The 22,221-nt window shown below is 45.5% G+C and overlaps 2 long non-coding RNA genes across 52 annotated transcripts in view; one reads left to right on the top strand and one right to left on the bottom strand.

Moving 5' to 3' along the window:
• LOC126988550 (uncharacterized) overlaps positions 1–8,360 on the bottom strand; it is a 44,601-nt gene extending 36,241 nt beyond the window's left edge. The window contains exons 1-3 of one of the 2 annotated variants that reach the window (XR_007742238.1): positions 8,076–8,360; positions 7,451–7,556; positions 7,246–7,347 (exon numbers count right to left, since the gene is read on the bottom strand). This is a non-coding gene — a long non-coding RNA (uncharacterized LOC126988550). Of the gene's footprint in view, positions 1–7,245; positions 7,348–7,450; positions 7,557–8,075 lie in introns of those variants that run through there. The other variant, XR_007742239.1, reaches the window with a different exon arrangement.
• LOC126988539 (uncharacterized) lies at positions 1,670–19,152 on the top strand. 50 transcript variants are annotated; one of them, XR_007742221.1, is made up of 16 exons: positions 1,670–1,780; positions 4,240–4,372; positions 4,883–5,084; positions 5,631–5,799; positions 6,167–6,436; positions 6,839–7,088; positions 8,500–8,687; positions 9,195–9,329; positions 10,161–10,527; positions 10,955–11,116; positions 11,473–15,593; positions 15,626–15,657; positions 15,754–15,817; positions 15,850–16,268; positions 16,416–16,836; positions 17,001–19,152. It is a non-coding gene; the product is annotated as an uncharacterized LOC126988539 (long non-coding RNA). The 50 variants fall into 50 exon arrangements; XR_007742214.1 differs by adding an exon at positions 15,722–15,753 and having other exon boundaries at positions 15,786–16,268; XR_007742215.1 differs by having other exon boundaries at positions 15,722–15,817.
• Positions 19,153–22,221: the final 3,069 nt, after the last annotated feature.

The following is a 22,221-nucleotide window of genomic DNA, read 5'->3' as shown; positions in this document are numbered from 1 at the left end:
CTCGGGGTCCTGCATGGGTTCATACAAACTGTTATACCAGGTCTGCTCTTTCTCTTCCTTCTTCGGGTGATGTGGAAGGAAGGAGTTGAAGAGGTTAAACTCTTATTTATTGCTGTATATTGGGATATGGTAAAGGGCCAGGATTAGGGAGATAATGATTGATGATCCTATTCCTAAATGCATCAAGAGTGGGAGACTATTAAGTACATGAGATGAGATCCATTTTGATTCGATTGATTGAGTGTGATTATAATTAAGGTATTGGTATATGGTAAAGGGCTAGGATTAGGGAGATAATGATTGATGATACTATTCCTAAATGTCTCAAGAGTGGGAGACTATTAACTACATGAGATGAGATCCATTTTGATTTGATTGATTGTGTGTGATTATAATTAAGGTATTGGTATATGGTAAAGGGCCAGGATTAGGGAGATAATGATTGATGATACTATTCCTAAATGCGTCAAGAGTGGGACTGTTAACTACATGAGATGAGATCCATTTTGATTCGATTGATTGTGATTATAATTAAGGTATTGGTATATGGTAAAGGGCCAGGATTAGGGAGATAATGATTGATGATCCTATTCCTAAATGCGTCAAGAGTGGGAGACTATTAACTACATGAGATGAGATCCATTTTGATTCGATTGATTGTGATTATAATTAAGGTATTGGTATATGGTAAAGGGCCAGGATTAGGGAGATAATGATTGATGATCCTATTCCTAAATGTGCCAAAAGTGGTCTATTAACTACATGAGATGAGATCCATTTTAATTTGTATATACATAATGAGTGCCGTAGTGTTGCCAGATCCCAGTCACGGCTACACGATGATGAAACACGGTAATGAGGGACTGCAGCCACGTACTCGGAACATGGCATTCACGCTGCTTGCCTTCACCCCAAGCTGTGCACGCCATACCACATTTATCTCCACGGGGGCGGCACGTTCAGGACACCGCCTCAATAATTAATGCATGGTCTGGGCCGCTAACACCATCAACCCGGCCTGGCAACACTGCAGCTTACAGGAGGGCCAGCCATGGAGGTCGAATTGATGGAGTCGACACGGCCCGCTAATCCCATTCATTGAGGTGAAGCCGATGTACTGTCATATTTACGGCCAAAAGATGGGGGTGGGCGAGACTAGCCGAGCCCATTAAGAGTGAGCCTGACCTGATAACACCAGACACCTTGCCTTAAAAATGATAGCTCGGGCTGATGTCGCCTCCACCAATTGTACCTCCATGGGGCCAAGGATGCCAGATTGACGTACTCAGCTTCTTATGTAAAACAGCTCCTCGACCCCAGTAACTGCCTTCATATATAGTTATCGTTAAAATGGTTAATTATCGGTGTTTTTTGGCAATAGCTATGGCTCAGAAACCGGTAAATAGCAAATACGAGGATCTGCTAATTTAACGTTGCCAGACCTGTCTTACTCAGCCTCGTATATTTACCGACTTCCGATCCCAAAACTGTCTCGTGGACCCCAATAAGGAAATTCACTTATAATTATCGCTAAAATAGTTAATTCCTGATGTTTCTTGGCAATACTTAGGCGTCAGGAAACGGTATATACTATGCTCTGAGTACGACAATCGCCTGTGGGCTCTGAGCACGATAATCTAGCAACGGTGGGCTCTGAGTACGATAATCTAGCAACAGTGAGCTCTGAGTACGATAATCTGGCAAGGGAGGGACACGCACCGCGGCCCACCTGACCCGCTGACTGACCGGCCCCGTGGAGGACCCGGCGGACCCGTACCAGGTGGGGCGGGGGGGGCATGCTGAAGGGGGCGGGGCACTTCGGGGGGAAGATACTACTTAAGCGGGGCGGGAGGTGAGCCTAGGCCGGGTCCGGTGCGGCGCCTCGTCCCCTTGTTGTGATCCGTCCGCATTTCCATAATGACGATGTTGTTGAGAGGTCAAGGTCAGGTCACGAGGGGGAGTCTGACCTTGCCCTGAGGTGTGTAGCCCCGTAGTGTAGGTTCGTCTGGGAGGCTGCTGTTAGGTTAGGTTAGGTGTGGCATATCGTCCCCTTGTTGTAGACCGTCCGCATTTCCTTGATGTTGAGAGGTCAGGATCAGGTCACGGGGGGAGTCTGACCTTGCCCTGAGGTGTGTAGCCCCGTAATGAAGGTTCGTCTGGGAGGCTGCTGTTAGGTTAGGTTAGGTGTGGCATATCGTCCCCTTGTTGTAGACCGTCCGCATTTCCTTGATGTTGTTCAGAGGTCAAGGTCAGGTCATAGGGGGAGTCTGACCTTGCCCTGAGGTGTGTAGCCCCGTAGTGAAGGTTCGTCTGGGAGGCTGCTGTTAGGTTAGGTTAGGTGTGGAATATCGTCCCCTTGTTGTAGACCGTCCAGGTGTTATTTAACGTCTTCACCGGGCAGCACGTGAGGGTACAGGTTTAGGTCAAGATTTGTTTTAGTATCGTGTTGGTGGCAGTGTTTCATTCCCTACCTTAAGAAACATCAGTACCTCTTCATGTATCTTTTCTACAAGCGTTCGACAATCATGGAAACGCTTTCAAAATACAATTCAAGGACTATTTATCGTTGAAAATATGGATAATACTCACGAAAGGGCGGCCTTCTCTGGCGGCGGCCGTGGAGGCGTTGCAGCCGATGTTGCGAGAAATACCTCCTCACGTGGGGGGTCCAGGGGGGGCACAGTTCCCCTGGTTAGAAGGGTCGTTCTTGTCCCCCTGTTAGCAGCTCGTAAAGTTCGGTTGGAGTAGTTTAAATACGCTCCCACACCTTAAACCCTCTGCGAGTTATTTTGTGGCTGCACTTTCATGAGTATTATCCTCTATTTTCAACAATAAATAATCCTTGAATTGGATTTTGAAAGCGTTTCCATGATTGTTGAACGTTTGTAGAAAAGATACATGAAGAGATAGTGATGTTTCGAAAGGCAGGAATTGAAACGCTGCCACCAACACGATACTAAAATGAATCTTGACCCAGTTGAGTGTTTGGTAATTGTGGAGATTGACTCAGCGCCTCGTAAATCCGCTATTCTGCCTCCATGTTATAGTTAAGGGAGGCAATCTCTGTCCCTTGACCCTAACATGAAGTCGCAGGTACTTAACAGTAAAGAAAAGGGATAATATTCACAAAAACATAGCCTTGTCTGGCAGCGGTCCATCCGGTGTTGCGAGAAATACCTCCTCGCAGAAATAAATCACATATACATGGGTTCGGTTGGAGTAGATTAAATACGCTCCCGAACCCAAAATCCTCGTTTTCCCACGGGTCTCCAAGTTGAACCTCTCTGTGAGCTATTTTGTGGCTGCGGCGGAGGGTTCACAAAAGACATTGAAAAGTCATTTATTTAGTGGTTTCCGGAGAAAAATACCATCTACGTGTTCAGAAATGTGCAGCCAGCATCCCAAAATTGGTAGGCTACACTTTTGTGAATATCCCCTAAGAAAAGCCCTAATGTCCTTCCCTAACCATCTTGGGGGACTCGGGGGAAATCAGGGTTTTTGGGTGAGGGAGCGGAGTTAAACTACTAGAGAATTAGAACAGTGTGTGAGACCCCGGAAAGGTTCATATTGGAGGGCAGTATTGGAGGCGCGGAGTGAATCTACGTATTTACCTGATATTTTGGGGCCATGGACGGTAAATGTGATAAATGAGATAACCTACACCCCTTGTATGTCAGTAAATGTGATAAATGAGATAACCTGTACCCCTTGTATGTTGGTAAATGTGATAAATGAGATAACCTGTACCCCTTGTATGTTGGTAAATGTGATAAATGAGATAACCTGTACCCCTTGTATGTTGGTAAATGTGATAAATGAGATAACCTACACCCCTTGTATGTCAGTAAATGTGATAAATGAGATAACCTGTACCCCTTGTATGTCAGTAAATGTGATAAATGAGATAACCTGTACCCCTTGTATGTCAGTAAATGTGATAAATGAGATAACCTGTACCCCTTGTATGTCAGTAAATGTGATAAATGAGATAACCTACACCCATTCTATGACAAGCCAAAATCTACCCCCCTCCCAACCCACCCCACCCCACCCCCCACCCCTCTTTCTGTATGCCAATGAGGTGGATGGACTAAATCAAGGATGTGGACTGGGGAGTATATGTGTGTGTGTCTTGTGTATGTCAAACGAAACTCACAGAACGGATTGTCGGACATGACCCTGCGACATGACCCCAGAGTACAGAACCTCTGCCTAATTGAGTCTTTCCTCCGCCAACAGTTTGAGGTGGAGGTGGGCGAAGTCTCACCACCACCACCACCACCACACACCACCATTGCCTCCGCCGCCGCAGCCATGAAGATAAATATAAAATTATTGCCCATCAAGGCTCATTTCTTTCTTATTTTTGCCGGTGAGTGAATTTTGTTATTATTATTATTATTATTATTATTATTATTATTATTATTATTGAACCTAACTTAATCCCTCCTTCACAATGCAAAGACCTACCAAACCTAACCTAAGCTCTCCCCAGTATGCTCACTAACCTAACCTAACCTAACCTAATCCCTCCTTCACAATACAAAGACCTACCAAACCTAACCTAACCTCTCCCCAGTATGCTCACTAACCTAACCTAACCTAATCCCTCCTTCACAATACAAAGACCTACCAAACCTAACCTAAGCTCTCCCCATTATGATCACTAACCTAACCTAACCTAACCTAATCCCTCCTCCACAATACAAAGACCTACCAAACCTAACCTAAGCTCTCCCCATTATGATCACTAACCTAACCTAACCTAACCTAATCCCTCCTTCACAATACAAAGACCTACCAAACCTAACCTAACCTCTCCCCAGTATGCTCACTAACCTAACCTAACCTAACCTCCACTCCCCTCTTCCACCCCCCCAAGGAGTGGCCCCAATGCTTCCGTTCTTGCCCGTCTACATCCGTCAGCAGGGCATCTCTCCGGGCGGCATTGGGCTCATCTACACCATCCTTCCCTTCACTGGTCTGCTGGCGAAGGCGGGCTCGGGGCTGCTGTCGGACTGGCTGAGGATTCACCGCGCCGTGTTCCTGTCTGCGGTGGTGGTCTGTGGGCTGGGCTTCTTCAGGTGTGTGTGTGTGTGTGTGTTTACCTAGTTGTGAAATACAGGAAAAGAGCTCCCATCTCCATAACGCTTATCCAGTTTGGCTTTAAATTCATGAATCGTTTTTGCACACATAGCCTCCTCGTCAAGTCCGTTCCATGTGTGTGTGTGTGTGTGTGTGTGTGTGTGTGTGTGTGTGTGTGTGTGTGTGTGTTTTGCATAATACAGCTGTGGGAAGGCTTCTTATATTTATTTTTTGTTTATTTTTTATTTCTATGTGTGTGTGTGTTTTGTCATTTTTTACATTATTATTATTATTATTATTATTATTATTATTATTATTATTATTATTATTATTATTATTATTAACAACCTAACTTAACTTAACTTAACTTAACTTAACTTAACTTAACTTAACTTAACTTAACTTAACTTAACTTAACTTAACTTAACTTAACTTAACTTAACTTAACTTAACTTAACTTAACTTAACTTAACTTAACTTAACTTAACCTAACCTAACCTAACCTAACCTAACCCCCCCCACCTCCTCCCTCCCTGCCCCCACAGCATATACTTCTGCCCACCCATGCCTCTGAAGACCGACCCAAAGCCTGCGAACGTGACCTTGACCTGTGACCTCCAAGCCACTCAGATGACCTTTTGCTCTCCGTCCCAGCGTTGCGTGCAGGAGGACTTTCTCAGCGGACTAGCAGACTCTCGTGTGGTGACCTGCCAGGTGTGTGTGGGGGGGTGGGGGTGGGGGGATAGGGGGGGTAGGTGATGGAGGAGAGAGGGAGAGGGAGAGGAGGGGAGGGATGGTAAGGGCAGGGAAGGAGAGAGAGGGAAGGGAAGGGAAGGGAGAGAAGAAATGGTAGGGAAAAGAGAGAGAGAGAGAGAGAGAGAGAGAGAGAGAGAGAGAGAGAGAGCATTTTCATCGTCAGTTAAAGAAAGAAAATTGAAAGAGAAATAAAGAGAGAGAGAGAGAGAGAGAGAGAGAGAGAGAGAGAGAGAGAGAGAGAGAGAGAGAGAGAGAGAGAGAGAGAGAGAGAGAGAGAGAATCAACATAGAAAAACTACCTCACTAACTTTCCTTCCTTTCTACAGATGACATGTGACATAACCAAAGAAGAAAAGAAGAAGAAGAAGATTGATCCAAACACGAGGGAAGAGACAGGAGAAGACAGAGGACCCGGGACAGACTACAACAACGGGACGAGCAACAACAACAGCAGGGACTTGTGCGAGGCTTGGGGTGTCACGGACTGTCCCAAGGAGCGTCTGAACTTAACCTTTACGAGCGATTTGTCGGACTATTCCAAGAAGCGACATTGTACATTCTTCCCCTTGTACAATGTGACGGTCGCTGGTGTGGAGGTATGTGTGTGCGTGTGTGTGTGTGTCTCCCTCTCTTCCTTTCCTCCTCCTCCTCTTCCTCTTCCTCCCTCTTCCTCTCTGTTCTTCCTCTCTTTCTTCTCTGTTCTTTTCCTTTCCTCCTCCTCCTCTTCCCTGTTTTCCCTCCTCCTCTCCTCTCTCTTCCTCCTCTTGTTCCTCTTCCTTTCCCTCCTCTTCCTCTTCCTCTCCTCCTCTTCCTCCTCCTCCTTTCTCTCCTATCTCTTATTTTCCTCTCTTCCCTTCCTTCTCTTCCTTTTCCTCTCCTCCACCTCCTCCTCCTCCTCCTCCTCCTAAACTGTATATATTTTTTGCATTATTTCCTATTGTAAATACTGTTTCCTCCTCCTCCTCCTCCTCCTTACCCTCCCTCTCTCCCTCCAACAGCTCACCACCCCAACCTGCCCCAATACAACCTCCACAACCACCACCACCGTCACCACCAAATGCTCCACCACCTGCGATGATGACGCCCTGATGGTGTTCCTCGGGGCTCCACCTACCAGTCCGCCCACCAGTTACGAGGAGGTGCTGTCCCACTCCCAGTTCTGGCTCCACCTCCTCTGCATGGTCATAGCCTGGTGTGGCCTGGCTATCACTGTGGTCATGAGCGATACCATATGTTTCCAGCTGCTGGGTGAGTGCGTGTGGGGGTGTGAGTGAATTGGGTAGGGATGGGGCGTAGGAAGGGGGGGAAGGAGAGGAAGGAAGGGAAGGGGTGAGGCTCTCTCCTTCTTCCCTCCTCTCTCTCTCACACATTATCAACTCTTTCAATGCTAAATCCTTGCAAAACCCCTAAGAAAGCCTTGTCAAATGTGTGTTTCTTAGGTTCACGGTACAGAGGAAGGGTCACACTACCACCAGGGTCATAAAACTACCCCTGGAAATGCCCACAGCTCCTATGAAAGCCTTGTCAAATGTGCGTTTCTTAGGTTCATGGTACAGAGGAAGGGTCACACTACCACCAGAGTCACAAAACTACCCCTGGAAATGCCCCACAACTCCCACGAAAGCCTTGTCAAATGTGTGTTTCTTAGGTTCATGGTACAGAGGAAGGGTCACACTACCACCAGGGTCACAAAACTACCCCTGGAAATGCCCAAAACTCCTATGAAAGCCTTGTCAAATGTGTGTTTCTTATGTTCACGGTACAGAGGAAGGGTCACACTACTACCAGGGTCATAAAACTACCCTTGGAATTCCTCACAACACCCACGAAAGCCTTGTCAAATGTGTGTTTCTTAGGTTAACGGTACAGAGGAAGGGTCACACTACTACCAGTGTCACAAAATTACCCCTGGAAGTGCCCCCAAAACTTACGAAAGCATAGTCCAATGTGTGTTTCTTTAGGTTCATGGTACAAAGTAAGGGTCACACTACCAACAGTCACAAAACTACCCCTGGAAATTCCCACACCGCCTACGAAACCCTTGTCAAATGTGTGTTTCTTTAGGTTCATGGTACAGAGGAAGGGTCGGACTACCACCAGGGTCATAAAACTACTCCTGGAAATGCCCACAGCTCCTATGAAAGCCTTGTCAAATATGCGTTTTTTTAGGTTCATGGTACAGAGGAAGGGTCACACTACCACCAGGGTCATAAAACTACCCCTGGAAATGCCCACAACTCCCACGAAAGCCTTGTCAAATGTGTGTTTCTTAGGTTCATGGTACAGAGGAAGGGTCACACTACCACCAGTCACAAAACTACCCCTGGAAATGCCCACAGCTCCTATGAAAGCCTTGTCAAATGTGTGTTTCTTAGGTTCACGGTACAGAGGAAGGGTCACACTACCACCAGGGTCACAAAACTACTCCTGGAAATGCCGCCCAAACTCTTACAAAAGCCTTGTTAAATATGTTTTATTTTTTAGTTGTGATGAATAGTTTTTGAGATACAGTGGTTAAGAGACTCCCCTCCCCTCGCTGGGCTGCCAGAGTGCGCCCGAGGGGATAGTCTCGTTGTGAGTGCTTAGCTATGAAAGAGTTACCCCTTCCCTTCCGGTCATGTCATACCCTTAACCCCCCCTTTCGCCCCCTTCCCAACAGGTGCGGATGGTCACAAGTATGGCCAGCAGCGGCTCTTCGGATCCCTGGGGTGGGGCACGCTGGTGGTGGTCACGGGCGCCCTCATCGATTACGCCTCCGAGGGCCGTGCCGAGAAGGACTACACTCCGGCCTTTGTGTTGGCCCTGGCTATACTGTTTGTCGACCTCCTGGCGGCCACGAGACTACAGGTTAGGTTAGGGAAGGGGAGGGGAGGTTAGATGTTAGGTTAGGTAAGGTTAGGTTAGGTTAGGGAAGGTTACATTAGGTTAGGTTAGGTTAGATTAGGGAGATTGGAGGTAGGAAACAGTGCTCAGAAGGGAAAGACTCCGATGGTTTGGACATGTAAAGAGAGCAGGGGAGGACACAGTGCTGGGAGAGACTGGAGGCAGGAAACAGTGCTCAGAAGGGAAAGACTCCGATGGTTTGGACATGTAAAGAGAGCAGGGGAGGACACAGTGCTGGGAGAGATTGGAGGTAGAAGGCAGGAGACCAGTTGGTAGACCTAGGAAAATGTGGAAGAGGTGTACACAGAAAGACTTGGCAGTGATGGGATTGAATGAGCACTGGGCGGAAGACAGAGCGGAATGGAGGATAGCCATACAGCGTTCAACCGATGACGATGATGGTTGGACAGTATCAGATGGGTCTACCACTCTACCATAGCCTACCATGTTACCCTTGATATCCCCCGGCAGGTTGAGGGGCGAGAGAAGCAAGCTGGGGCTGTGGCAGGAGCTGTGGTACGCCTGGTGTGCGAGCCTCGTGTGGTGCTGTTCATCCTCTGCTGTGTTGTGGTGGGCATCTCAACCGGCATTCTGTGGACATACCAGGTGAGAAGGAGGATCGGGTGTCTGGTAGAAGGGATTGAAAGAGGGTCGGAGGATTGAGAGTGGATTTGAGGGTTCCATGTCTGCCCATCATGTCAACTATTTCCAGGGGTCAAAATGAAGGTCAGTTGGGTTTGCATGGGTGTTTGTTTAGGTTCATGGTACAGAGGAAGGGTCACTCTACCACCAGGGTCATGAAACTACCCCTGGAAATGCCCACAACTCCCACGAATCCTTGTCAAATGTGTGTTTCTTTAGGTTCATGGTACAGAGGAAGGGTCACACTACCACCAGGGTCATAAAACTACCCCTGGATATGCCCACAAAACTCCAATGAAAGCCTTGTCAAATGTGTGTTTCTTAGGTTCATGGTACAGAGGAAGGGTCACACTACCACCAGGGCCATAAAACTACCCCTGGATATGCCCAAACTCCCACGAAAGCCTTGTCAAATGTGTGTTTCTTAGGTTCATGGTACAGAGGAAGGGTCACACTACCACCAAGGTCATAAAACTACCCCTGGAAATGCCTCACAAACTCCTACGAAAGCCTTGTCAAATATATATTCCTTAGGCTCATGGTACAGAGGAAGGGTCAAACTACCACCAGGGTCACAAAACTACCCCTGGAAATGCCCACAAAACTCCAATGAAAGCCTTGTCAAATGTGTGTTTCTTAGGTTCATGGTACAGAGGAAGAGTCACAAAACTACCCTTGAAAATGCCCACAACCCCCACGAAAGCCTTGCCAAATGTGTGTACTTGCGGGCGGAACAGGCGTTAACAAAATGACCCTAGATATACTCACCTCTCTCTCTCTCTCTCTCCCCCACAGCTGATGTTAGTCGAGGATGTCGCCTTCACCTGGGACTGCCATTTCGAACGCCTCAAGCTTCTGCAAGGCCTAGTGATGGGGGTCCAGTGCTTCGGCGGAGAGCTCCCCTTCTTCTTCCTGTCTGGGTGGTTCATACGTAAGCTCGGACACGCCGGAGCCATGTCGCTGGTCATCGGAGTCTTTGGTCTACGCTATGTGCTGTACTATTCCGTTTCAAATCCGTGGTGGTTCCTGCCGATTGAGTTGCTGAATGGTTTTACGTTCGGGATCTTTTACGCAACCATGACCTCGTACGCAAGTCGGGTCGCGCCGCCTGGGTCCGAGGCGACGCTGCAGGGGATTGTGGGCGCGGCGTTCGAGGGTATTGGTGAGTATGGGGTATGTGTGTGTGTGTGTGTGTGTGTGTGTGTGTGTGTGTGTGTGTTTCTCCAGTCATTATTTTATCATATTTTTCTCGCTAATTTCTCTTCTTTGTCCTCCTTCTCCTCCTCCTCCTCTTCTTCTTCTTCCTCTTCTTCTTCCTCTTCTTTTTTGATACTTAAGCACACATATATTTCCTCCTCCTCCTCCTTCTTCTTCTTCTTCTTCTTCTTCTTCTTCCTCTTCTTTTTGATACTTAACTTTAAGCACACATATATTTCCTCCTCCTCCTCCTCCTTTCTCCATCTCCTCTTCCTCTTCTCTCTTCCTCCTCCTCCTCTCTTTCTGTCTCCCTCCTCCTCTCTCTCTCTATCTCCTTCCTCTCCTCCCACCCCACCCCACCCCCGCCCACTCACCCCATGCCTAACACACAGGGGTGGCCACCGGGGGCTTCGTCGGGGGAGCGCTGTTCTTCACGGTGGGCGGGTCCCGGATGTTCCTATACACGGGGCTTTTCAACATCCTCTTCACGGCAGCCAACATCACCCTGCATATTATCCTCAACCGTTGCTGGCCGCCTCTGTCGACACCCCCGGGTATGTGTTTGGGGGTTGGGGGGGCGGGGTGGGGGTGGGGAGGGGGGTTTGTGTGTGTGTGTGTGTGTGTGAGAGAGGAGGAGGAGAGAGAAAGGAAGGGAAGGAGGAATGGTGGAAGAGGAGGAGGAGGAGGAGGAGGAGGAAGCAGAGAGAGAGAGAGAGAGATGGGGGTATGTGTGTGTGTGTGTGTGTGTGTGAGGAAGAAGAAGAAGAGGAGGAGGAGGAGGAGGAAGAGACATCTTTTCCTTCCTTCCTTCCCCTTCCTTCCTTCCATCCTTCCTTCCCTCCTCTGTCTCTCCTCTCTCCTCCTCCTCCCTTCCCTCTCTCATCCTCCATCCCCCCTTCTCTTCCCACAGGGGGCAGCTCCTCCCCCGGTGGGTATGTGCCGCCCAGTGACAGCATGAGGCCGGTGGCAGCTACTGAGGAGGACCTGGACGAGGGCTTCTAATATATACCCCCGGGCGAGTCCATTACCTGGCCGGCGGGGGAGGAAGGTTGGCACTAGGATGGTGATTGGTGATTTTTATTATTTTTATTATTATTATTATTATTATTGTTGTTATTTTTATTTCTATTGTTATTGTTGTTATAAGTTATGACACCTATATAGAGTTTTACATATGTACACACACGCGCGCACACACACACACACACACACACACACACACACACACACACACACACACATACATACACACATACATACACTGCTTTGGTTCCTATTATGTGCGTATCTGTTTGTGTACGCATTTCTGTAGTTAGGTTGTACATGCTTTCTGTTTCTGTGTGCGTATGTTATGAAATACGCTCATGGTGTATGATTTATCAATGCAATGTGTGTGCGCGTATGTGTGTGTGCGTGTGTGTGAGGTTAATTTTATGTATGTATTTCTTACACACACACACACATACACACACACACATACACACACACACACACCTACACACACACACACAAGTTATTCCTCCATTCAAGCTAGCCTGGCAGACAAGCTCCTCCCCCTTCCCTCCTAGCTAGTCTCCCATTGGCTAATCCACAGGCTGCTCGTGATTGGTGGAGGCTGGGTGGTGGGCGGGGCCTATCTGCCAGGGTTATATGAATGGGGTCACACACACACACACACACACACACACACACACACACACACACACACACACACACACACACACATTCATAAATAACAAGTGCCAGATATTGCCTTAAACAGCAGTGCCTCAAGGTGCTTATGAAAGGGGTTCCAATCCTCTGTGTGGCTCTGGGAGTGTGGCAAAGAGGATCGAGATGTTATGAAGGGATTTGAAGTGCAAAGAGGAGGATTGAGGTGTCATGAAGGGAGTTTGAAGGTCATGGAAAGAGGGTTGAAGTGTATGGGAAAGGATTAAGTTGTTTTGAATGGGATTTAAGGTCATGGAAAGAGGATTAAAGTGTAAAGAAGAGGATTAAGATGTTGTGAATGGATTTGAAGGCATAGAAAGAGGATTCAGATCATACCAAAGAGGATTAAGATGTTGTGAATGGATTTGAAGGCATAGAAAGAGGATTGAAGTGTACAGGAAAGGATCAAGTGTGTAATGAGTGGGATTGAAAAGGTTTGAGGGCATGAAAAGAGGGTTGAGATCATACCAAAGAGGATTAAGATGTTGTGAAGGGATTTGAAGGCATAGAAAGAGGATTGAAGTGTACAGGAAAGGATCAAGTGAGTAATGAATGGGATTGAAAGCATTTGAGGGCATACCAAATAGGATTAAGATGACGTAAAGGGATTTGAAGGCATAGAAAGAGGATTGAAGGATGATGAAGAGGATCAAGAGTCTGCCAAGAGGATTAAGATATTATGAAAAGGATTTGAAGGCATTTAAAGAGGATTGAAGGATAAAGAAGAAGAATTTGAGTATGCCAAAGAAGATTAAAGTATTGAAAAGAGTGTTGGATCTTAAAGAGGAGGATTGAAGAGTCTGCCAAGGGGATTAAGATATTATGAAAGGGATTTGAATGCATTTAAAGAGGATTAAAGCATAAAGAAGAAGAATTTGAGTATACCAAAGAAGATTAAAGTATTGAAAAGAGTGTTGGATCTTAAAGAGGAGGATTGAAGAGTCTGCCAAGGGGATTAAGATGTTATGAAAGGGATTTGAAGGCATTTAAAGAGGATTGAAGCACAAGGAAGAAGAATTTGAGTATACCAAAGAAGATTAAAGTATTGGAAAGAGTGTTGGATCTTAAAGAGGAGGATTGAAGAGTCTGCCAAGGGGATTAAGATATTATGAAAAGGATTTGAAGGCATAACTTTTTAATATGATAAGCGAAATCTGAACCAGAACTTTACAACTTATTTATTTTAATGGAAGCTTTTTAAAATATGCTAATTCGACACTGAGCAAAAAAACTATACAACGTTTTCTTTCTTTTTCTTGAAGTTGTATGAAGGAAAGATATTTAGCTTCACAATTAGAATGAGAAAATTTTAGAACTTTAATTAGGGAAGAGGAAGGAAGAGGAGTAGGAGGAGGAGGAGGAGGGGGGAGGTCGAAGGGGGTGGACATCGCCTCCCCCCCCCTCCCCCTGGCCACCATCCCCAGGGGTCCCTCTCGGCGAGCTCCCCCCAAAATTGATACTAACTTTGACGTGACGCAAAAAATAAATTTAAAAAAAGAAGAAAAAAAAGAAAATCATATTCATCCCTATAGAGGAAATTTAAGTCTCTGGCAGAGGTGAAAATGACAAGTATATGACAAAAAAAGTAAATAATAATAATAATAATAATAATAATAATAATAATAATAATAATAATAATAATAATAAAAATGGAGTCATGCGCATCAATAAGGAATTTGAGAGTTTCTGGCGGAGATTGAGGCGAACAGTATTAAGATTTTAGCCGGTAGAATCGCCCGGTAGAATCACCCGGTAGAATCGCCCGGTAGAATCACCCGGTAGAATCGCCCGGTAGAATCGCCCGGTAGAATCGCCCGGTAGAATCGCTCGGTAGAATCGCCCGGTAGAATCGCTCGGTAGAATCGCTCGGTAGAGGTGCCGGTAGTATTGGTAGCCGAGGGTGGGAGAGAGGAAGGTATAGATGATGCGATTCTTTGTTTTATTATTGACGAGTTTATTGTTTATTTTGGTGCTATAGAGGTTAGGAGAGGGGCTCTCTCTCTCTCTCTCTCTCTCTCTCTCTCTCTCTCTCTCTCTCTCTCTCTCTGTTTAGTTTTCTCTCTGTTAAGTCTTTCTCTTTCATTCTCTCTCTCTCTCTCTCTCTCTCTCTCTCTCTCTCTCTCTCTCTCTCTCATCATATCATAATAGTGAAAAATAAAGATAATTTAGAAATAAAGAAAATAAATATAAAAATAAGTTCGGTAGACTAGTACGGCAGGTCCCCAATCTAATTTCCCGAGGGTTTTATTTCCCGGGAAAATTTTGGATCCACTCAAAATTGTACTGTATCAATTTTTTTTTAATATATTTTGTTTTATTTTATTTTATTATTTTTTTTATTTCATATTTTTTCCCCGTTGAACTATCCTGAACCCCGATTTCCCAAGGTTTTAATTTCCCGGGAAAATTTTGGATCTACTCAAAATTTTACTATACCCATTTTTAATTATTTTGTTGTTTTATTTTATTTATTAACTACCCCTGAAAATGCCCACAACTCCTACAAAAGCCTTGTCAAATATGATTCCTTAGGTTCATGGTACAGCGGAAGGGTCACACTACCACCAGGGTCATAAAACTACCCCTGGAAATGCCCACAACTCCTATGAAAGCCTTGTCAAATATGCGTTTCCTTAGGTTCATGGTACAGAGGAAGGATCATAAAACCACCCCAGAAAATACCCACAACTCCTATGAAAGACTTATCAAATATGCGTTTCTTTAGGTTCATGGTACAGAGGAAGGGTCACACTACCACCAGGGTCATAAAACCACCCCAGAAAATACCCACAACTCCTATGAAAGACTTATCAAATATGCGTTTCTTTAGGTTCATGGTACAGAGGAAGGGTCACACTACCACCAGGGCCATAAAACCACCCCTGGAAATACCCACAACTCCCACGAAAGCCTTGTCAAATTTGCGTTTCCTTAGGTTCATGGTACAGAGGAAGGGTCATAAAACCACCCCAGGAAATGCCCACAATTCCTGCAAAAGCCTTGTCAAATATGCGTTTCCTTAGGTTCATGGTACAGAGGAAGGGTCAAGCTACCACCAGGGCCATAAAACCACCCCTGGAAATGCCCACAACTCCCACGAAAGCCTTGTCAGATATGTGAACTTGGGCAGCGAAATGTTTTAAAATACAACCCATAGAAATAAAATAGAATTAGCTAGACAGAGGAATTAGATAATGTATTTTTGCACCGCCCCGCGCACACCGGCGAAGCAGTCTTATGTAACACAGACTGTCGTAGATAGCTTTCTTATCCCTGTTGTTGTTGTTGTTGCTCCGCTCGCTGCCTCCGCCACACATAAAGGTTCAAATTCCACATTCACTGCAAAGATAGAGGTTCAAATTCCACATTGACCGCAAAGATAGAGGTTCAAAGTCCACATTCACCGTAAAGATAGAGGTTCAGATTCCACATTCACTGCAAAGATAGAGGTTCAAATTCCACATTCACTGCAAAGATAGAGGTTCAGAGTCCACATTCACTGCAAAGATAGAGGTTCAAATTCCACATTCACTGCAAAGATAGAGGTTCAAATTCCACATTCACTGCAAAGATAGAGGTTCAGATTCCACATTTGCCGCATATATAGTGGTTCAAACTCCACATTCACCGCAAAGATAGAGGTTCAAATCCTATATTTTCCGTCTCTGAAAAGCACTTTGGCATATGTATACTTTCATCCTATTTATGTATACCTGGAGAAGTATACATGATCATTCTTTGTATGTAGAAAGAGGTTTCGATCCTATTATGACCAACATTAATAGAGGTTCCAACACTATTTTCCATACATATACATTCAGTTTCGTCCCCTTATATGTATACTTGGAAAGGTATACATAGTTTTTCTTTGTATATGAAGATCGAACCCACAGATAAAGGTTCTGATCCTATTGTGACCAACATTAATAGAGGTTCCAACACTATTTTCCATACATATACATTCAGTTTCGTCCCCTTATATGTATACTTGGAGAGGTATACATAAGTTTTTCTTTGTATATGAAGGTCGAACCCACAGATACAGGTTTCGATCCTACTATGACCAACATTAATAGAGGTTCCAACACTATTATCCCATACATATACACTCAGTTTTGTCCCTTTTTATGTATACTTGGAAAGGTATACATAGTTTTTCTTTGTATATGAAGATCGAACCCACAGATACAGGTTTCGATCCTATCATGACCGACACAGATGTTCCAACACCATATTTGCTCTCTAAGAAAAACCACCTCAGTTTTGCCTCATATGTATAGACAGCGAGGTATACATATCTATTCCTTGTATGTATAGTTGCAAATATATACATAATTTTGACATGTATAGAAGCAGATGTATACTCTATTTTTTGCTAGCTATGAAAAACACACACAGGTATACATATAATTGTGCTTTGTGTATGTGTAGATGGGGAGGTATACATGATTTTTGCCATATGTATAGACCCAGATGTATACTCGTTTTATTTTTGATGTTTTGACCTTGCCCGAAATTGACCTATCTTGATACCATTTTTGCTGGCTACAAAAAGCGCACACAGGTATACATATAATTGTGCTTTGTGTATGTGTAGCTGGGGAGGTATACATGATTTTTGCCATATGTATAGACCCAGATGTATACTTTATTTATTTTCGATGTTTTGACCTCGCCCGAAATTGACCTCTCGATACCCTTTTTGCTGGCTATGAAAGACGCACACAGGTATACATATAATTGTGCTTTGTGTATGTGTAGATGGGGAGGTATACATGATTTTTGCCATATGTATAGACCCAGATGTATACTCAATTTATTTTTGATGTTTTGACCTCGCCCGAAATCGACCTCACTTTTGTCCAATATGGGAGTGGCAAGTTGCATTTTTAAATTTTTTTTTTAACATTTTTTGTTTTTCGTCGTAAAAAAATCACACTAAAAAATTATATATATACCTAATTCCAGGATCGTCTATTTAACTATCTATCTATCTATCTATTTTTACATCCGTGCAGCTCTCCAGGTGTTCCGATCTCCGTCTCAAAGAAAATGTACACAGGTTAATCTTCAGGGTAACTCACTTAACTAACTATCTCAGTCTATTTATCTATCTATCTATATTTATCTATTTATTGTTACCCTCCATGCAGCTCTCTGTTCATCTCGTACCCAGACAAATTCACAGTGGTGCCTCCAAGAAGTGTGTGTGTGTGTGTTCCCAGTGTTGTAGAAGTCAGTTGTGTTGCAGAGAGAGAGAGAGAGTTGTATTGCAGAGAGAAAAAGTTGTATTGCAGAGCTGTGTTGCAGAGAGAGAGAGAGAGAGAGAGAGAGTTGTATTGCAGAGAGAAAAAGTCATATTGCAGAGCTGTGTTGCAGAGAGAGAGAGAGAGAGTTGTATTACAGAGAGAAAAAGTTGTATTGCAGAGCTGTGTTGCAGAGAGAGAGAGAGAGAGAGAGAGAGACTTGTGAATTCCAGAGTTGTGTTGCAGAGAGAGAGGTAAAGTTGTGTTGCCAAGAAAGTTCATTGCAAAAGAGGCAACTGTGTATATATTGTTTACGTAGAAAAAAAAGTTTAAATATTCTGTTTTTGATGTCAAATTTTATTATTACTTATTATTATTATTATGCATTTTAAGCAAGGTAAAGACACGAAGGGCCGCTCTCACAGTGGTCTGGTACGCACCCTAACCAAAGGCCCGACCATCCTGTGTTACCATCGCCTTGACCCGCCTTCACAGTGGTCTGGTACGCACCCTAACCAGAGGCCCGACCATCCTGGCAGCACCCGTCACCATCGCCTTGACCCGCCTTCACAGTGGTCTGGTACGCACCCTAACCAGAGGCCCGACCATCCTGGCAGCACCCGTTACGATCGCCTTGACCCGCCTTCACAGTGGTCTGGTATGCACCCTAACCAGAGGCCCGACCATCCTGTGTTACCATCGCCTTGATCCGCTTTCACAGTCGCTGTTTTCATGGTATCGGCGACTACCAGGTCATGATGAGACGAAGGCGCGTGACTCGGCAGTGTTGGTGTGCTAACCTAACCTAACCTTGAACCTAACCTAACCTAACCTAACCTTGAACCTAACCTAACCTAACCTAACCTTGAACCTAACCTAACCTAACCTAACCTTGAACCTAACCTAACCTTTAACCTAACCTAACCTAACCTTGAACCTAACCTAACCTAACTTAACCTAACCTAAGAAATATGGCCCCCGCAGCTACCAGGTTAACTCCTTCATATCATTTCCATAAGACTTCTAAATCCATCAACAGTCACTGCCTTAGCCTTCACGTTCTTCTGTAAACCTCTTTTGTCTACCCATATGATTCACCCTCCTCCTCCTCCTCTTCCTCCTCTCTTCCTCCCTCCCCTTCTTCTCCTTCCTCTTTTTTTAATTATTTATGTGTTTATTTTATTTGTTTTGGTAACGATGCAAGGATTCTCAACCTCACAAATCGCCTTCAAAATATGGAAAGACTCAAATTATTATTATTATTATTATTATTATTATTATTATTATTATTATTATTATTATTTTTCACATGGTAATGATCCAGTAGTATTCTCATTAGTGTATTATTAGTAGTATTTTCATTGTTATTATTGTACCCCTCCAAAGATATATGTATGTATGTATGTATGTATGTATGTATATGGATGTACAGAATGTGGCTATACATACATACATACATACATACTCAGCACTTTCTCACCATAGTATTTTTTGCCTAGGAATAGTCTGATGATAGTTGCTGGTTCACTATGTTAAGCTATTCCAATTTTGTCAAGTTTTTTACATGTCAAATTTATGTCACGATGTTTTTGTAGTCAACGATTTGTAGACATAAACTTAAAATGCTTAGCCAAGGGGTTTGTTTTTGTCTATCTCCATTCTCATCCCTGTGCTGTCCAAGTCCGTTATGCAAGAGTTGACCAGTGTACAGTGGCGTCGCGAAGGTTGCCGGCGCCCAGGGACAGTCATTTATGGCACCCCACCCCGGGCAATAAGGATATAAGCTTGAGGGGCCTGGATGGTGTTTGGCCCCAGCCCGTCATGGCGCAGGCAAGTGTTTATAGTGGCGCCATCTTCTCCTGGCTCATGCTGCCCCCCGGAACTCCTTGATTCTTGGACGGTTTCCTCTAGAGTCCGGGTTGATGGGTGGTCTTCAGGACAGCATGTGGGTAGTTTTAAGCCACTCGGCGGTGACTGACAAATCCCAGGTGGTGGCGTGGGGATTCGAACCCGCGTCGTCCATCACGTGGTGAATGTGGGCCCAGTACGCTACCACTTCAGCGTAAATTAATGGCAGCGAAGTGGAAGCCCCCCATTGTACAGCAAATTCCCGGGTAGTGTATCAGCACATTAGGAGCTCGCAATTCCTGGGTAGTGTATCAGCACATTAGGAGCTCGCAATTCCTGGGTAGTGTATCAGCACATTAGGAGCTCGCAATTCCTGGGTAGTGTATCAGCACATTAGGAGCTCGCAATTCCTGGGTAGTGTATCAGCACATTAGGAGCTCGCAATTCCCGGGTAGTGTATCAGCACATTAGGAGCTCGCAATTCCCGGGTAGTGTATCAGCACATTAGGAGCTCACAATTCCCGGGTAGTGTGTCTGCACATTAGGAGCTCGCAATTCCCGGGTAGTGTATCAGCACATTAGGAGCTCGCAATTCCTGGGTAGTGTATCAGCACATTAGGAGCTCGCAATTCCCGGGTAGTGTATCAGTACATTAGGAGCTCACAATTCCTGGGTAGTGTGTCTGCACATTAGGAGCCCGCAATTCCCGGGTAGTGTGTGTGCACATTAGGAGCTCGCAATTCCCGGGTAGTGTATCAGCACATTAGGAGCTCGCAATTCCTGGGTAGTGTATCAGCACATTAGGAGCTCGCAATTCCCGGGTAGTGTATCAGCACATTAGGAGCTCGCAATTCCTGGGTAGTGTATCAGCACATTAGGAGCTCGCAATTCCTGGGTAGTGTATCAGCACATTAGGAGCTCGCAATTCCGGGGTAGTGTGTCTGCACATTAGGAGCTCGCAATTCCTGGGTAGTGTATCAGCACATTAGGAGCTCGCAATTCCTGGGTAGTGTATCAGCACATTAGGAGCTCGCAATTCCGGGGTAGTGTATCAGCACATTAGGAGCTCGTTCCTGGGTAGTGTGTCTGCACATTAGGAGCTCAATTCCTGGGTAGTGTATCAGCACATTAGGAGCTCGCAATTCCCGGTAGTGTGTCTGCACATTAGGAGCTCGCAATTCCTGGGTAGTGTATCAGCACATTAGGAGCTCGCAATTCCCGGGTAGTGTGTCTGCACATTAGGAGCTCGCAATTCCCGGGTAGTGTATCAGCACATTAGGAGCTCGCAATTCCTGGGTAGTGTATCAGCACATTAGGAGCTCGCAATTCCTGGGTAGTGTATCAGCACATTAGGAGCTCGCAATTCCCGGGTAGTGTGTCTGCACATTAGGAGCTCGCAATTCCTGGGTAGTGTATCAGCACATTAGGAGCTCGCAATTCCTGGGTAGTGTGTCTGCACATTAGGAGCTCGCAATTCCCGGGTAGTGTATCAGCACATTAGGAGCTCGCAATTCCCGGGTAGTGTATCAGCACATTAGGAGCTCGCAATTCCTGGGTAGTGTATCAGCACATTAGGAGCTCGCAATTCCCGGGTAGTGTATCAGCACATTAGGAGCTCGCAATTCCTGGGTAGTGTGTCTGCACATTAGGAGCTCGCAATTCCTGGGTAGTGTATCAGCACATTAGGAGCTCGCAATTCCTGGGTAGTGTGTCTGCACATTAGGAGCTCGCAATTCCTGGGTAGTGTATCAGCACATTAGGAGCTCGCAATTCCTGGGTAGTGTGTCTGCACATTAGGAGCTCGCAATTCCCGGGTAGTGTATCAGCACATTAGGAGCTCGCAATTCCCGGGTAGTGTGTCAGCACATTAGGAGCTCGGAATTCCTGGGTAGTGTGTCCAGCAATTCCTGGGTAGTGTGTCCAGCAATTCCTGGGTAGTGTGTCAGTAATTCCTGGGTAGTGTGTCAGTAATTCCTGGGTAGTGTGTCAGCACATTAGGAGCTCGGAATTCCTGGGTAGTGTGTCAGTAATTCCTGGGTAGTGTGTCAGCACATTAGGAGCTCGGAATTCCCGGGTAGTGTGTCAGCACATTAGGAGCTGCATTCCCGGGTAGTGTGTCTGCACATTAGGAGCTCAATTCCTGGGTAGTGTATCAGCACATTAGAGCTCGCAATTCCCGGGTAGTGTATCAGCACATTAGGAGCTCGCAATTCCAGGGTAGTGTATCAGCACATTAGGAGCTGCAATTCCTGGGTAGTGTGTCCAGCACATTAGGAGCTCGGAATTCCTGGGTAGTGTGTCAGCACATTAGGAGCTCAATTCCGGGTAGTGTATCAGCACATTAGGAGCTCGCAATTCCGGGTAGTGTATCAGCACATTAGGAGCTCACCAATTCCCGGGTAGTGTATCAGCACATTAGAGCTCGCAATTCCTGGGTAGTGTATCAGCACATTAGGAGCTGCAATTCCCGGGTAGTGTGTCAGCACATTAGGAGCTCGGAATTCCTGGGTAGTGTGTCAGCACATTAGGAGCCTCAATTCCCGGGTAGTGTGTCTGCACATTAGGGCTGCAATTCCTGGGTAGTGTATCAGCACATTAGGAGCTCAATTCCTGGGTAGTGTGTCTGCACATTAGGAGCTCAATTCCTGGGTAGTGTATCAGCACATTAGGGCTCATAATTCCTGGGTAGTGTGTCTGCACATTAGGAGCTCGCAATTCCTGGGTAGTGTATCAGCACATTAGGAGCTCGCAATTCCTGGGTAGTGTATCATCACATTAGGAGCTCGCAATTCCTGGGTAGTGTGTCTGCACATTAGGAGCCCGCAATTCCTGGGTAGTGTGTCTGCACATTAGGA

The sequence above is a fragment of the Eriocheir sinensis genome, chromosome 69 (assembly GCF_024679095.1).
Source record: "Eriocheir sinensis breed Jianghai 21 chromosome 69, ASM2467909v1, whole genome shotgun sequence".
Classification (NCBI taxonomy): Eukaryota; Metazoa; Arthropoda; class Malacostraca; order Decapoda; family Varunidae; genus Eriocheir; species Eriocheir sinensis.
Note: the sequence above shows the minus strand (reverse complement) of the source record. Positions and strands in the feature narration are given on the sequence as shown.